The following is a 14,761-nucleotide window of genomic DNA, read 5'->3' as shown; positions in this document are numbered from 1 at the left end:
ATTTAATAATGATATTTAAATCATGTGATCGCACTATTGTTGAGGACACATTTCCCAACAGAAACAACGTCTGCCACAAAACGTCTCATGTAGCCAAGAAAGACCATTTTCTTGCGACATACAATTCTTTTGTGGCTCTTGAATAATTTCTCCCACTCTGTCTTCTAGAAATAAACTTGTATTCTAGAAAGACAGCTTCATGAGCCGCAAACCCGTTGTACTCGTGATTATAGTAAGGATTTATTTCTTTTGAAAACTTACAAACATGGTACCCTACCATTTCATATCTCATATGATTCGTTTTAGATTTAGTGGAAAAATAATTTAGACAAAATGATAAAATCCCCAAAAGGATCAAGTAACTCAAAGTAACTTGATTGAAGTCCAAACCATATCAAATAGTGTTTGATTTATTTATCCAACCACACATTATCCCATAATGCGTGATAAGAGAGATTAATTTGTGATACTATATTATATTTCCTTTGGCTTATATCAAAGTCTTTACTTTGATAATCCCATCAAGACTAAATCGTGATTCTTTGAACTCTTTGAACTTCTTTAAAGATTTCTCTATTTACCTTATTAAGCGAACACATTAGCGTCAACTTAAATCGTTGGTAAAAGAAAATGATCAACTTATTTTGGATCAATGATTTACAACCTCGATCTCCTTTTCAACTAAAAGGCACGAGACATCTTTCTTTGAATACAAGATACGCATATACCATAAGATCTAATGGTTTCAAGAGTACTCGATAACTCTTTGCGTTCATCATTCCAGAATTTAAGGTTTAATCTTGGGTTACCAATTTGAGTCTTGCATCATCTTCATGATATATCATTCTAGTTTGGTTTAGAATATAATCACCTTGATAATGGGCTAGCCATACATCAAATCATGGTGTATAGGGTCACAAAAGAGAAACCTCTTTTGTATCTTAACAAGTTTATATTCTTATTTAGAGTTTATGCACTTAAGAGTCACAATTAAGTACAACTCTAAACCCAAAACTAGATTGAGTACACAATGACTTTATCTCTCAACATCATTGTTGCTAGTCGCCATATTCTAATCATCCTATGTATCAAACATAATGATGAAAACCACCATTAGTTTCTAATATTGACGAAGTAGTACTAGCAAAATTTATGTTAATCAAATAAACATTTGTAGAAGAAAGTCTCATTAGATGTCCCACAACTACTTTGCTTATTGTTCAATAATTTGGGGTAGTTTCCTTTCTAGTGTCCAACACTTCCAAAAAGGAAACTATATCGATTGGAATTGATAGGTTTAGTCTTTACTTTTACCTTTGTCTTGTCAATTTCATTCTAATCTTTACTTCTTGAACCTCGTCCTATTCTTAACGGTTTAAGAGAATGCTCCCACTCATTTCAAAGAATCTTTACTTAGAGAAGCAAAGTTGAATCTTATGAAGACTACTCTTCCATTCAATCGTTTAGTCTTAAAACTTTCATTGAAGTGGTTGCGGTATTTTGGTCAATTTTGATTTCAAAGAAATCTAGTTACCAAAATGATGTGACGTTTCAAAGTACTTAACTCAATTAAGCATATGATAAATAATTCATTGTAAGTAGATATGTTAGTCAAGAATCACGATGTTTTAATGGAGATTTGAATTAAAATTGAAATGATATCGTATATGAATTGTGGTAAAGAAATAGAACAATATGATAATGGAATAGTGGAAAAATTTAACATTTATCATTTTATTAATACTTGTAAATAACAAGTAAAGCATTTACATAGTGACCTCTACCCAACTATGATAAATGATTCCAAGACCCAAATTCATATTAACTTGGGCACGGGGTAGCCGATGGAACCCTTATCAATATAACTCGGTGGATTAACTCTTTAATCGATTCTACTTTTAGAACTTTTGGTCGATAAAATTACTCTAATATTTATCTATAGCCCGAAACACATGCGACTACGGTCACGAATACTTCCGTTGAGGTCAATCCAAATTTCGAATAAATGTGTCCATGATCCAAATTCACATTAACTTGGGCACGGGGTAGCCGATGAAACCCTCATCAACATGAATTCGGCGGATAGACATTTATCACCCACTTCCCCTACGTAACAAGGTTTGTACCCCGGGGTGGCCGAGTGCACTCCCTCGCAAAATAGGTTTTGCATGGTTTCTACTTTTTGGTAAGGCTATTTCTTAATTGTTTAATTTTTAGCGAGAGATCATGTCAATTTATTATCTATCACGTTTTAAGTGAACTAAAGTGGTGAACTACGATAATTGTAATTGACACGAACGATAAACTCGATTAAAATGATAATGCATGTTTTAGTTATGGCGATTTAGCGATGCATGCAACATATAAATAAAATGCAAAGCATAAATTAAAATCCTAGTACGGCCTTCCTAAAATAGTAAATCTAATAAACTATTACGAATTCGGAAACCAACTCCTTTGGTCCCTTGAACTTCGGTCTTGACACGCATTTCAAGGCAACACTTTTCTTTAATGGATCGCCTTCTCGAGTGACACCGTTTTCAAGAAACTCCGGAATAAATAAATTACATAATTTCCTATTATACATTTGTAATTAAAAATAAAATAAATCTATTAAATTACAAAACGGTGATACGAGATCACAATAAATTACAGCCGAATCGATATTCCCATACATTTCGGGTAATACCAATTAAAACTAAGGCCATATTAAGTAAAATTACATAATTCAAAAATTACATAAACTTAAAATATGACAATCATAAATAAAATGCAGCATTATAATATGTATGAACATGCCCAATTTTATGCTAAATCGCCTTAAAGGAGCCAATATCGTATATTAATTCGTTTTTACGGATTTGCATGATTTAACCTTTTATAATCACAATAATTACATAAATTCATATTTATGTACAAGTTAATTACCCTAACCAACTTAAGACTCAAATTTAGTCTCCACTAACATATTGACAATAATTAACTTCTATTTCTTAATATTGTTCATAAATGGACTCAAAAATACAATATTTTTGCCATAAACTTCAATTAAATCATAAAAATTTCAAATAATTTCAAAATTTCAAATTTAAGCTCATGAACATTCTGGAAAAAAAATACCATGACACTCATAATGCTCAAAAACATAGGTTAAAAATTTCGAAAATTATCGAGAAAAACAATGTTGCGGTTTATCGGATTTATCAATTATTACCATAAAAATATGAGAAAAATTATTTTTATTAATTTTTCAATTTTAGATCTGAAATATATGATAATATGCAACATGTGACGTTTTTCCTTAGTCATGAAGTATGTTTTAGCAATTTTTGCTAATTAAAGTCACTATTTATGTGATTTTTCATCAAAAATTCATAAATCATGCATAAAGACTTCATTATAGCCAAATATTTTACACACATCTTTTAAAATTGCATGTGACAACATACTAAATTTCAATGACCAGATTCGAAATATAACTCATATTAACCTATTTTCTCATTTAAATTCGAATTTAAAATGAAAAATCCATATTTCCAGCATAACAACTCATACAATTATGAAAATTTACAGGCCATCAGTATATAATATATGTGAAAACATATCCAAAAACCACTGGAAAAATCGAAGTTTAGCTCGTCCAAAAATGACATTTTTATCATAAAAATCACATTTTAATGCCATTATAATATAAAATGAACAATAAAATCCATAAATTAAACCAAAATATCCTAAAATATTTTAGGACCAGAAACTTTAACATGCATAATAAATTTTGTGATATATCATAATAAACACAAATTTATAAATTTTGTTTGTTAATCTTATAACTCGGAAAAACAATAACCGATTTGCATGCAAACAACCTAAGGCTCATGATACCGCTTGTTGGAATTTTAATCTCATTAATTTACATATTCATATATAAATTTATTTATTTAGTCATAAAATAAATTGTTGATCTTATGCATGGAAACTAAATAAGAAGAGATAAGAAAATCGATTTCTCACCATCTAAATTTTGGTTTTATGGGCACCAACAAGATCTCCTTCTTGTTAGTTCTCGAGCTTTCCAATAATGGATGAACAAGATTCAAGTTTAGAATCTCTCCCAAAAGCATATACCCAAGGAAATCTCTTAATAACTAATATTATTTTATACTAGAAATAATATAAGTCTTACTATAAAATTGACACAAAAATTATAATTTTTGCTCTTGAAAAATCGGTTCAAGAGGGAGTAATTATGTGAGTTTATTTCTCTAGAATTTTCACAAATTGTAGAGAGCTTTTTTTTTTATTTCTTTCATACTCTAGAAATTATAGATTTTGAATGAATAATTAATTAAAGAGAAAACTCCTTCTCTTTTTCTTTTGTTTTGGCCGAAAAAAGGGGGTTGGGTAGGTTGCCCAATATTTTCATTTTTGCTCTTCACAAGAGACTAGGCATGCAACCCTAGTTATAGGTTTGTTTTTCTCAAGAGCTATTGGGTTGCATGGCTAGTAGTTAGCTTTAATCATTGTGTTTTTCCACTTAAAACAATTAACACAATTTTTCCACTAACTCTCTCCAATATTTCGGTACATATCTATAAAATGGGAGGTCCATTTTATTTTGTCATTTGTCAATTGTGACATATGTGACATGTTACTTGACATGTGAAATTGTAATGTATTTTTAACATATTAAAAATCAACATACTCATAAAATATGTCATATATAATATCGACTAGTAATTCGTAATTACTTGTACCAAAATGGTTTATCGAATATAAATCACAACATCTTGTATTTATAATAAATCATTCATTCAATCTCAATTCAACATCAATTGTTTCGTAAACAATAATTTTATCCAAGTAATAAAACAATTCGATTACATAGACCGCATCCAATTTATTCGAATTATAATAAGATACGTTAATCTTACTCACAAATCATCCGTCAATTTTAAGTAATTTAATTAACTCGTATCGGCATACGATTAATTAAATAATCAATTAAGAGTATTTCCCTATAGGTATGACCTAAGGGGATCAACTGATCACTGAAGGAAAAGTAGATCTATATACTTAACATATTCATATATGTTTTATTTTAATTTGTCATAAAATTAAATGTGATCTTATGCATGCAAACTTTTAAACAATTTAAGGAAGAAAAATAATTTTCTCACCATAAAAATCGGATCATAAAGGGCACAAGTGGAGAACTCCTTCCTCCACTTGATCTTGAGCTTTCCATATGTTAGGATGATCCTCCAAGCACTCAAAGTAGAATGCCTCCAATTAGTTGCGCCCAAGACTAATCCCATAATCCTTAAACTATTATTAACTAGATAATAATATAAGTAACCTTAAAAATATTCTAATATTTTATGATTACTACATTTGTAATCTTGAGAATATATTAGAAATTAGGAACAAAATTCCATAAAAACAATTTTATGTTTAGAGAGAAGTTGGAGTATTTTCTTTTCAATGTATGAAAAAATGGAGAATACAATCACCAAAGGTGATGAGGGAGGACGGTCAAAAGAGGAGAGCATGGGGAGTGAATTTTTGATGTTATTTATGCCCAATAGCTTTTGGCATGGATTAGAAAAAAATTTATGGGAAAGACAAGAGCCAATGAAAAACAATGGCTTGTCTCATGTGTGTCTAATTGTGTCTTGTGCACACAATTCAAGGCACATTTTACACGGTCCAAAATGACCCATTTACGGGTCAATTTTGGTTCTTATATTTGTCTCACAAATACGTGTAATTTATTTTAAACATCGTCTCATGTTTTAAATAATTCCCAATTAATTTCGTCTAACGTCACTCCGCAAATATACGTGTACAACTGCACATATATTTTACGTACCAATATTAATCACATTAATCGATTAGTACAAATTTAATAATTAACCGCTTAATTATTAATTCCTGTCTCAAATAATTTATTATTCAATTATCGCATAATAAAAATAATAATTTCCGTGCCTTGAGTTCAAAACTCGAACTCTCTCTAAATAATTTGTTCGACTACCTTTTAGTCAATTTTAAGGAATTAATTAACTCGTATTGTCATACAATTAATTAATCTTTTCTATTATGGGAATCGTCCTTTAGGTGTGACCTCAAGGGATCAATCGACCACCACCGTCAAACGACAAGTAATGTCAAACTCTAGTCAGCCAATCATTACCGATAAATGTTGGTCAGTTGACTATATATAATAGAATCATCCCAAGCGTATTCTTGTAATGAGATTTAATAATGATATTTAAATCATATGATCGCACTATTGTTGAGGACACATTTCCCAACAATCTCCCACTTGTCCTCGACAAGTGTGCGTCACCAATTCTCTTGTCCTATTACTATCTCCCACTCAATGCAAGGTGTCTTTCGGGTCGTACTTGCAAGTGATCATATCGAGAGTGGTTTCCTCGATCTGGAGAATAACTGATTGACTGGATTTATCTATCATAGATACCTTCCGAGCGTGGCCACGCATTTCCAGTTCATTACTCCTCGAGTGGCCCTGAGATATTGTTTTAACCCTGACAAGGGGGTGGACAATTACTATCGCACTTATTCCCTTCAACTAGCCACAGCCATCATAACCCAAAATATGCCCATTTGACCCCATTTACGAAGGTCGTAGTAACACAAATCAAAGTTAATCTGAAACTGTGCCATCTTAGGTGAATAGTCTTTAGTCAAAGAATCGACTCATTAGAATACTATAGCAGCTCTCGCCACGACCAGGCTTTATAAATTTGCCAGAACTCTGTAAGCGGTCACTGCCCGACAAAGTGTTCCCAACAGTCTGCCTATGTGATCGACTAGTTATCTCACATGACTCTATGGCACTTGAACTTGCCATCAATCGCATCACACTCTAGTCACTTCGAGACGTCTCCTCATATAAGTGACTATGGGCGAATACAATGCTAATCCGTGTTCACTTTAACGGGGTTCAATTGTCTTTACAACCCGTTTGGATGTAACAAAGTATAATAAAAGAGTTTTAAAGTAAAACTCGAACGACAAATGCGATTATCACATATGAATAGTCAATGCCTGATTACTATTTCATGTTCTATAATCTAATTTGATCTTGTACGTAGTTGTTCATTTCAATTCAATTGAAATGACATGAGTCATCATGTTTAGCCTTTGAGAAGGCTTTGGTTAGTGGGTTTTATCAATTTCTTGTACCTTACTCAACCTCACTACATACTCGTTTTCCTTTGTAATGTATACATTTGCATTACAAAACTTTCCGAGTACGTGTCGAGATCCAATCAAGACATAGGCCCTCTAGCCTAAGAATAGCTCCCACTGTTTTCACAGTGTGCGGGACTCATCCTCTTGCACATCTCATGATTGCAAGTGTACTCTATTTCCGTTATAAATATCTCTCATTGTTCTTTATTGCCTAGAACGATTCTAGAAAATCTACTTCTTAATTAACATTGCCACAATGGTATCTTAACCATCCTAATGTGTTTTGATTATGGTTTTGTCGGAAACCATGCGCAATCTCAATTGTCAATTGTCACTTGTGTAACACCCTTACACAATATTGCATCATAAACACTTTGCTTTACTTCCTTAATGCTTCTGCAAGCACTTAAGGGTAATCTTTATAGCTTACTTGGTAAAGATTACTTAAATTCGATTTTGAAAACAATTCATCATACTCAAAGCATATGAAGTGTTATACATCATTTCTTTTTAATTGATTCGGCAATGAAGCAAATGAAATCAATCAAATATGTTCAATTTAATTGAACTAGTCATGAATCTTATCAACATAAGACTTCTTCATCGACGCTAATATCATGTGGATTTATCTTCATAAATCCGGATATTCAAGATGTATTATAATACTCCAAAAGTCTTAAATCATTCTCAATGATCAATATGTCATCCACATATCGGACTAATTAAAAATTCCGTAACTCCCACTAAACTCCATGTATAAACACAACTTCTCGAGTTATCGAGAAATGTTTTATCACATGATCAAAATGTTAATTCCAACTCATTGATGTCCTACTTAAGATCCTCTCTTAAGTTTCACATTATCTTAGGATTGCAAGAATCTATAAAACTCATAACATGTATTGAATACATTCCTTCTATTGAAGAATGGGTTTTAGATTCACTTGTTGTATGCATATCCTCATAATGAAATACAATCCCTAAGAAGATCCAAATAGACTTAAATCATTTCAATTAGTGCAAAACCCTTTGCAACCAATCTTGCTTGGAAATATCTCTTTATTAGTGCAAAACCCTTTGTCACTAATCAAGCCCTTTTGTTTCGGATTTTCATGGCTCTAAGCCTTGTATTGAGTTGTGACTTAAACACTCTTATGTAAGTCATATGTTCATTACTTTCTAGAAGTAATCAACTTGAATCAAACAATTTCTTTTGTAAGTTATAAGCTCTTTACTTTCTTAAAAGTAGCATGAATTCATCATTTTTAACAAGTGACGAATTTAACCTCCTAGGTTTTGAAGAAACAATGTCTTACTGTAATAGCCCAACTATTTAACCTTCTTATTTAACTTTTTTTTTTTATAACTTCCGTCATTTATTTAAGATAATTATTTTTACCTCCGTCAAATTGGTGTCCTAATTCGATCGGATTTGACATACAAAGCCTAATCTTATACCAAGCTAAACCTATTTACCCTTTCCTTATAAAACTCATATTGCCTCCATGTGTTCGCCGTTTCCTAGACAAAACAAAAGTTTATTCTTCATCTAATTCTTGTACCCATATATATTGCCAACCACACAATTATCTAAGATAGTCAACATGATTCTACATCACCATTATTATTGCATATTTTCTTTGTTCACTCCTGCGACAAATAGTTGCCTCTTGTCGTAAATTTGGTGCAATCAACCAACTCTTCTATGTTTCATCTGTCTGAGTAATCCGTGATAATTAATTTAAGGTAACACGATTCTACCGATCCTATTATTATTAATATTGTTCGGGGTTATATGCTTATGTGCTATTTATTCGTGTTGTATGTGCTTAAATTGATCATTAGCATTGGACCGCGATTATTATTACTCGATAATATTAGCTATTATATTTTCAATTGTTAAGTTAATTTTATTATTGGTGAGATGGGGTACAAATGAGTTTGCTTATACATACGATTAGGGCGATGCTATACTATGGTTTTGCTACGCTTGACGTTGAGGTTAGTTTAGAAACTAGAGTGGATTTGGGTTGTAATAAGTAATGTACTTGTGGGCTGTTCGATATTAATTAAAGAGTTAGAATTGCTAATGGTGATTGATTATGGTATGCTAAGTTGTCCGTGATGTTGTTGTCAATTAGTTTGGTCTGACCTCTATTTTGCTACAAGAGATCATGGTCTGAATGTATTATATTGGGAAGTGTTACTTATATTATGTCGCTGGTTGAGCTTGATTTGTATTGTATTTAATTTGTTTTTTCCTTTGACCTTCGACTCGTAGGTGAGTAGCTTAGAGTTTTACTCTAAGTGTCGAGCACGGTTCTTTGAACTTTTGACAATATCGATATTGAAATTGAGATGAATATTGGTTACTGGTATTGAGTTATTGGGGCCGTTGTGCCGAGTTATGTGTTACGGTCTAGTATGACCATGGTTATTGAGTTAGTTATATTGTTTGGAATCGATATTAAGATGGAAGTATTGTTTCGCGGTTTTATTCCGCCAATTCACTCACCCCTTGTCCTTGGCTTAGGTTCGACAATGAAAATACGATACGTGGCTACTTGGAGTATTATATTATGAGACAGAGTAATGAGTGAGATGGAGTAATGAGTTGAGATTGAGTTAATTATGGGGACGAGAGTCACTTAAATATTGTGGAATAGCTTTGAGCTTGAGATTAGTTTATGGGGAGTGTTTTTATTATTCTATGTGTTTATTTTTATTTTTACGTGTCTGTGTTTCCACGCCGTGACCAAAACTAAGCTGCTATATCGGGAAAGTTTCCATTTAAGAAAACTTTCCATTTAAAGAAGTTTCTATTTTAGTAACTTTCTATTTTGGGAATGGGAATGGTTTAAGTAATTGTTTATCATTTATTTGTCTTTCAGAGGACGAATTGTTGTGGAATATTACTGAGCACCCAACTATTTGACTGCGGTACTGAGGTAGGGAAATACACTTGACTTATTATCGTTGTTGTTGAATTGTGTTGACTTGTTTGTGTTTCATATGACCAAAGCGTGAACGTTGATTGGATTCGTGGTTGTTGATTCTGTTATGATTCATATCCTGGAATGTGCTTGATGAATTGATCGTATTGGGTATATTATCACAACATTCGGATCCGACATGATTCTATGATTTACCGGTTGGTGATATACATATTGTGTTGCATTAATTTCTTGAGCATTCATATGCATTGGAGATGGAGGATGTTGTGGTGACGTGGTGTGGTGATGATGATGTTGTGATAAGGCCCGGGCGGGTTCTGCAGGACTTGCCCTGGTGTCCTCAACAAGCGAAATGGGCGGATCGGCTACGGTCGATATATAGTCTACCGGGGATCGGTATGGCTGGGTTGTACGGGTTATGAGATATGAGTTGAGATGGAGATGAAGGTGACGGAGGAGCATGCATATCATACTTTGTTGTTTCATTGTATTCCCTAATCAACCTCATGGTTTACCCTGTGTATTCGTGAACACCTGTGATGATCCAAATATTGGGGAGCAGACTTGACAGGTTTATGAGATAGGATGGGAGCTTGATGGGCGTGAGACACTGGATCAGAAGACTTAGTAACTAGATCATCATTTAGAAGACTTTCACTTTCATTTATGTTAGTTCTTTGTAATTTGATGTAAAAGAGGTTTTGTAATAATTAAGTTAAAGTATTTATATAATTTGCCTTGGAGTTTAATTTGTTATTCACTACCTCGGGAAACCGAGATGGTAACAGTCCGGTTTATTAGGGAATGTCTTGCTAAAGGCTCCTTCATAAATCGGGGTGTTACAAAGTGGTATCAGAGAGAACGATCCTCAGGCCTAAAAACAAATGAACAAAAATAATGAACATTGGAAGAGTCAAATAAAATGAACCCAGGCTAGTAACTGTTAGGAGCCCCCAGGATTGGAATGAGTTAGGGGCCCCCTCAAACCAAGCCACTGGCCCTTTCAGTCTAACCTGGTAACCCTTGAGTGATGCAGAGAGTGGGTAGTAACAAAATAAAGGATCAGACCTTGCCTATACGATACTAACAGTTTTGCAGGAGCGGAATGAAGTAAGTAATGATGTGATACATGGTTAAAGATGTGCAATGAAAGAATATGGTTGATATTGGCATGCTGACTTATTTGAATAATTGAGTGAAATTTTAGTGTATGGATGACATGAGTTGTGAATTATGAATTATATGATGATATGCATGCGGCTTTCTGATCCCTGAACCCTTAGGTAGAGATATAATATAATGATATGTTTAATGAGTTGATCATAGAGGCACCATAAGCTATAGCTACCTAAGAGGTTAGGTGTAGGAGGGATATGACCATGATTGACTGGAATGGTTAGTAGAGCCAACCAGGCTATGTTGTTACAGGAAGAAGAATCAAGTTAAGTCCTATGCGTAAAGCTAGTAGACCGAAACGGGTGTCGTGTCCGTTGATAATTGTTTTGCTGTTATTCTAAGTGTGTATATACTTCTTGTTGAATGTCTTATTCTTTGCAAGAGTTTACTGTTTTGCTTACTAGGCAAATGTGATCGAATTTTGAGATTTATGATTGTTATTATTTTACTAATTGCCTTAGCAATCCATGTCTAGTGGTATGTGGAATGTGTTGCCCTAAGCCATGAATGTTATATAGTTGTGTGTTGAAAATTTCATGCCAATTTTTACGTCTAATTATATACATTTAATTTAGTTATAAGGTTAGTATTCAATAAGTGACACCTTAGTGATTTCTAGGATATATTTTCGTATGTAAATAAGTTGTGATTGTTACGATGAGAAACTAATGCATTGTCTATACTGATAGGACAAGAGTTGGTCGTCACACATCCATCAAACACATTTATAATATTCAACAAACAACTAGTTAGCGGTAAGTCGAGGTCGATCCATGGGACGGTGTGCTTTGGGTTCTAAGTCTATCTATCTCAATTTATGCTAGTGTCACAATTTGTTTGGGTTTGTAGTTGTGTCTAAACTAATGCAAGCAATATAGTGAAACAAGCAATAAAGGAAAGATGTAAACAAACGATTAAAAGTGCTAGGATATCATGGGGTCATGGGGGATTCATGGTGTTGATCATACAAACATGTTTACAAGGTTGCAAGCAATTAATGTTGTGGAGGAACCGAGTTGGGTTATATCTTACGGTTCTTAGGAAGAGTTGGGTCCCGGAGCCGAATCGATTAGATTGTACAACACCTACAAGTCGACTTACTTTCCTCCTAATCAACTTCTATGCATGGTCTAACAAGACTCGAGTTGGTTTATATCTTACGAGTCAAGTTGAGTAGATAAGAGATGGTTGTAAATGCAAGGATTCATAGGCTTGGCATTTCATCAAACATAACATATGCATAAAGTTGACATCACAACAAGCAAGCAATTTAATCATGTGAACATATTAGATTAAGCATGAATCAATCCCATGTTGGTTTCCCCTAATTACCCACTAATCCTAGCTAAAGAAACTACTCACTCATTATCATGGGAAACATGTCATTAATGGTGTCAATCATCACAACAAGTATAAACATGATAATAAAATGAGGAAATAAACAATAACGAGTAAAGAGTAAAGGATTTATACCAAACTTGAGATGATCCAAATAATAATGCAAAGAATAATAGAAGAAACTTGATGATTGATGGAAGGTTGTCAATCTCCCAATAATAACCCAATAATCTTTAATTACCCAATAATAAACTTGAATAATAAACTTGAACAATAATTAAGGAGAGATTAATGTGTAATTTATGGAAACATTAAATGATAATTTATTCTAATCTACTCCTAATCTAATCTAAGAGAATTTCCTCCTAAAAACCACACACTTGATTAATTACAAAGATGGGGTATTTATAGTGGAAATTAGGTGGATGCATTTAGGGTTAACTAAGGCTAAAATAGTAATTACACTTTTTAGATTGAGCAAGGAGGAGCCGGTATTTTTCGAAGGAAGGGCTTCTTTCTTTGCAGCTTGGAGAAGACGAAATTATGCTGTGAAGAAATCCGTGCGCATTGGGGTCGGGACGGGCGGATTCTGCAGACGGAAGACAAGCGGATTCGATGGAATCCGGGCGGATTCTGGTGGGGCAATCCGAGCGGATTCAAAGCAAGACGCTCGGATTGTGTAGTGAGGAGACGGGCGGATTGGAGACAATCCGCTCGGATTGTTCTTCAGCAGTGATTCTCCTTCTTTTCTTCCCTTTTGCTCATTCCCATTTTATTCTTGCGGGATTGGTCTTTAGTCTTTGCTTCCTCTTCATACTAGTCCATCTAGTATCGTCAAGTAGCTTCCAAATATGCATGAAAGACGGGGATTTCCGCCTTATCATCTCCTTTTCTACAAAACATATAAAATGCGATAGAAAAACAAATAGGAAGGTTTTGACGGTTAAAATGGCCATGAAATGCTATAATAGTATGCAAAATAGGCTCAATTAGGGGACTAAATGTGCGCAAATAATGTTCACATCAAATATCCCCAAACCGAACCTTTACTCGTCCCGAGTAAAGAGGTGACTAAAACTAGACCTTTATTTAAACTAACCTAATAACATAGCCGATATGAGACAGTTAGCGGGTCTCACTCCGCCCCTTCAACTCACAATAAGACAACCATGAGGTAGGATGCCTTCTTGCAAGGCAAGGTGGGTCTTGCCAAAATGGCGACACATCCAAACATTAAAGCACACAAAATCAAGTAATGGATGCATCTACAAAAGAATAGCCACTTTCCTCATCTAAGTGGCGGAAATTATCTACAAGGGAAGCAATTCAAGGGTACACACTCCTTCATAGATGCAATTTGTTCAAACTACTAAGCCTAGAAGGATACCAATAAATCACCTCCAAGTTGTGTCAAGTTAGGGTACCTTTGTCCTCAATCGTTAAATGCTTTTGTCAAGAGTAGACTCCCTATGGTGTTAGAAACACTGGAGGATCGCGAAATTCCCCCTCTTGCCTAGACAAGAAGAAGGGTCGTCCCCTCTCTACCATGCACAAAAATGGATAAGATGGAAAAGGGATTGATAGTATTTGAGTTTCATTTTGGGAGTTTGCTTTCATTGTTGTTTTTCCCCCCAAATTTCTTGTGGCATATAACATTTGAGAACACTTTCTTGCCATTTCTTTTGATTTTTGGCATTTCAATACTTGACAACTTTTTGCATTTTCTTTTGCATTTCTCTTTGAACATTTTCAAAGTCACCCCATATGTAGGGAGGGTGGCTTATATTTGAAGCTTTTAGGAGTCTATTTTTGCTCCTCTTTTCATTTGATGCATTTTTGCAAACTTTCTTTCACTTTTCATTTCATTGAACTCAAATCAATTTCTTTTTGTGCCCATTCCCTTTGATGACAAAAATGTGGTAGAACATGGATGATGGATGGATGGATGCATGGTTTCAAGGGTCACCTTGGAATAAACGGTAGCCAAGGAGTTATCACACCACAAGGTACTCTTGACTAGGCCTTAATCCATGGGTCAAAGGATACTAGTATGACACATCCTAGGGTGTTTA

At 33.9% G+C, this 14,761-nt stretch overlaps 1 long non-coding RNA gene across 1 annotated transcript; it reads left to right on the top strand.

Moving 5' to 3' along the window:
• The first annotated feature begins 8,723 nt into the window (after window positions 1-8,723).
• On the top strand, window positions 8,724-11,499 carry LOC141630123 (uncharacterized). The gene is made up of 3 exons (XR_012537440.1): window positions 8,724-8,967; window positions 10,113-10,169; window positions 10,738-11,499. It is a non-coding gene; the product is annotated as an uncharacterized LOC141630123 (long non-coding RNA).
• Window positions 11,500-14,761: the final 3,262 nt, after the last annotated feature.

This window comes from Silene latifolia, chromosome 2 (genome assembly GCF_048544455.1).
Source record: "Silene latifolia isolate original U9 population chromosome 2, ASM4854445v1, whole genome shotgun sequence".
Lineage (NCBI taxonomy): Eukaryota > Viridiplantae > Streptophyta > Magnoliopsida > Caryophyllales > Caryophyllaceae > Silene > Silene latifolia.
The sequence above is the reverse complement of the archived record's forward strand: the minus strand, read 5'-3'. Positions and strand labels throughout refer to the sequence as shown.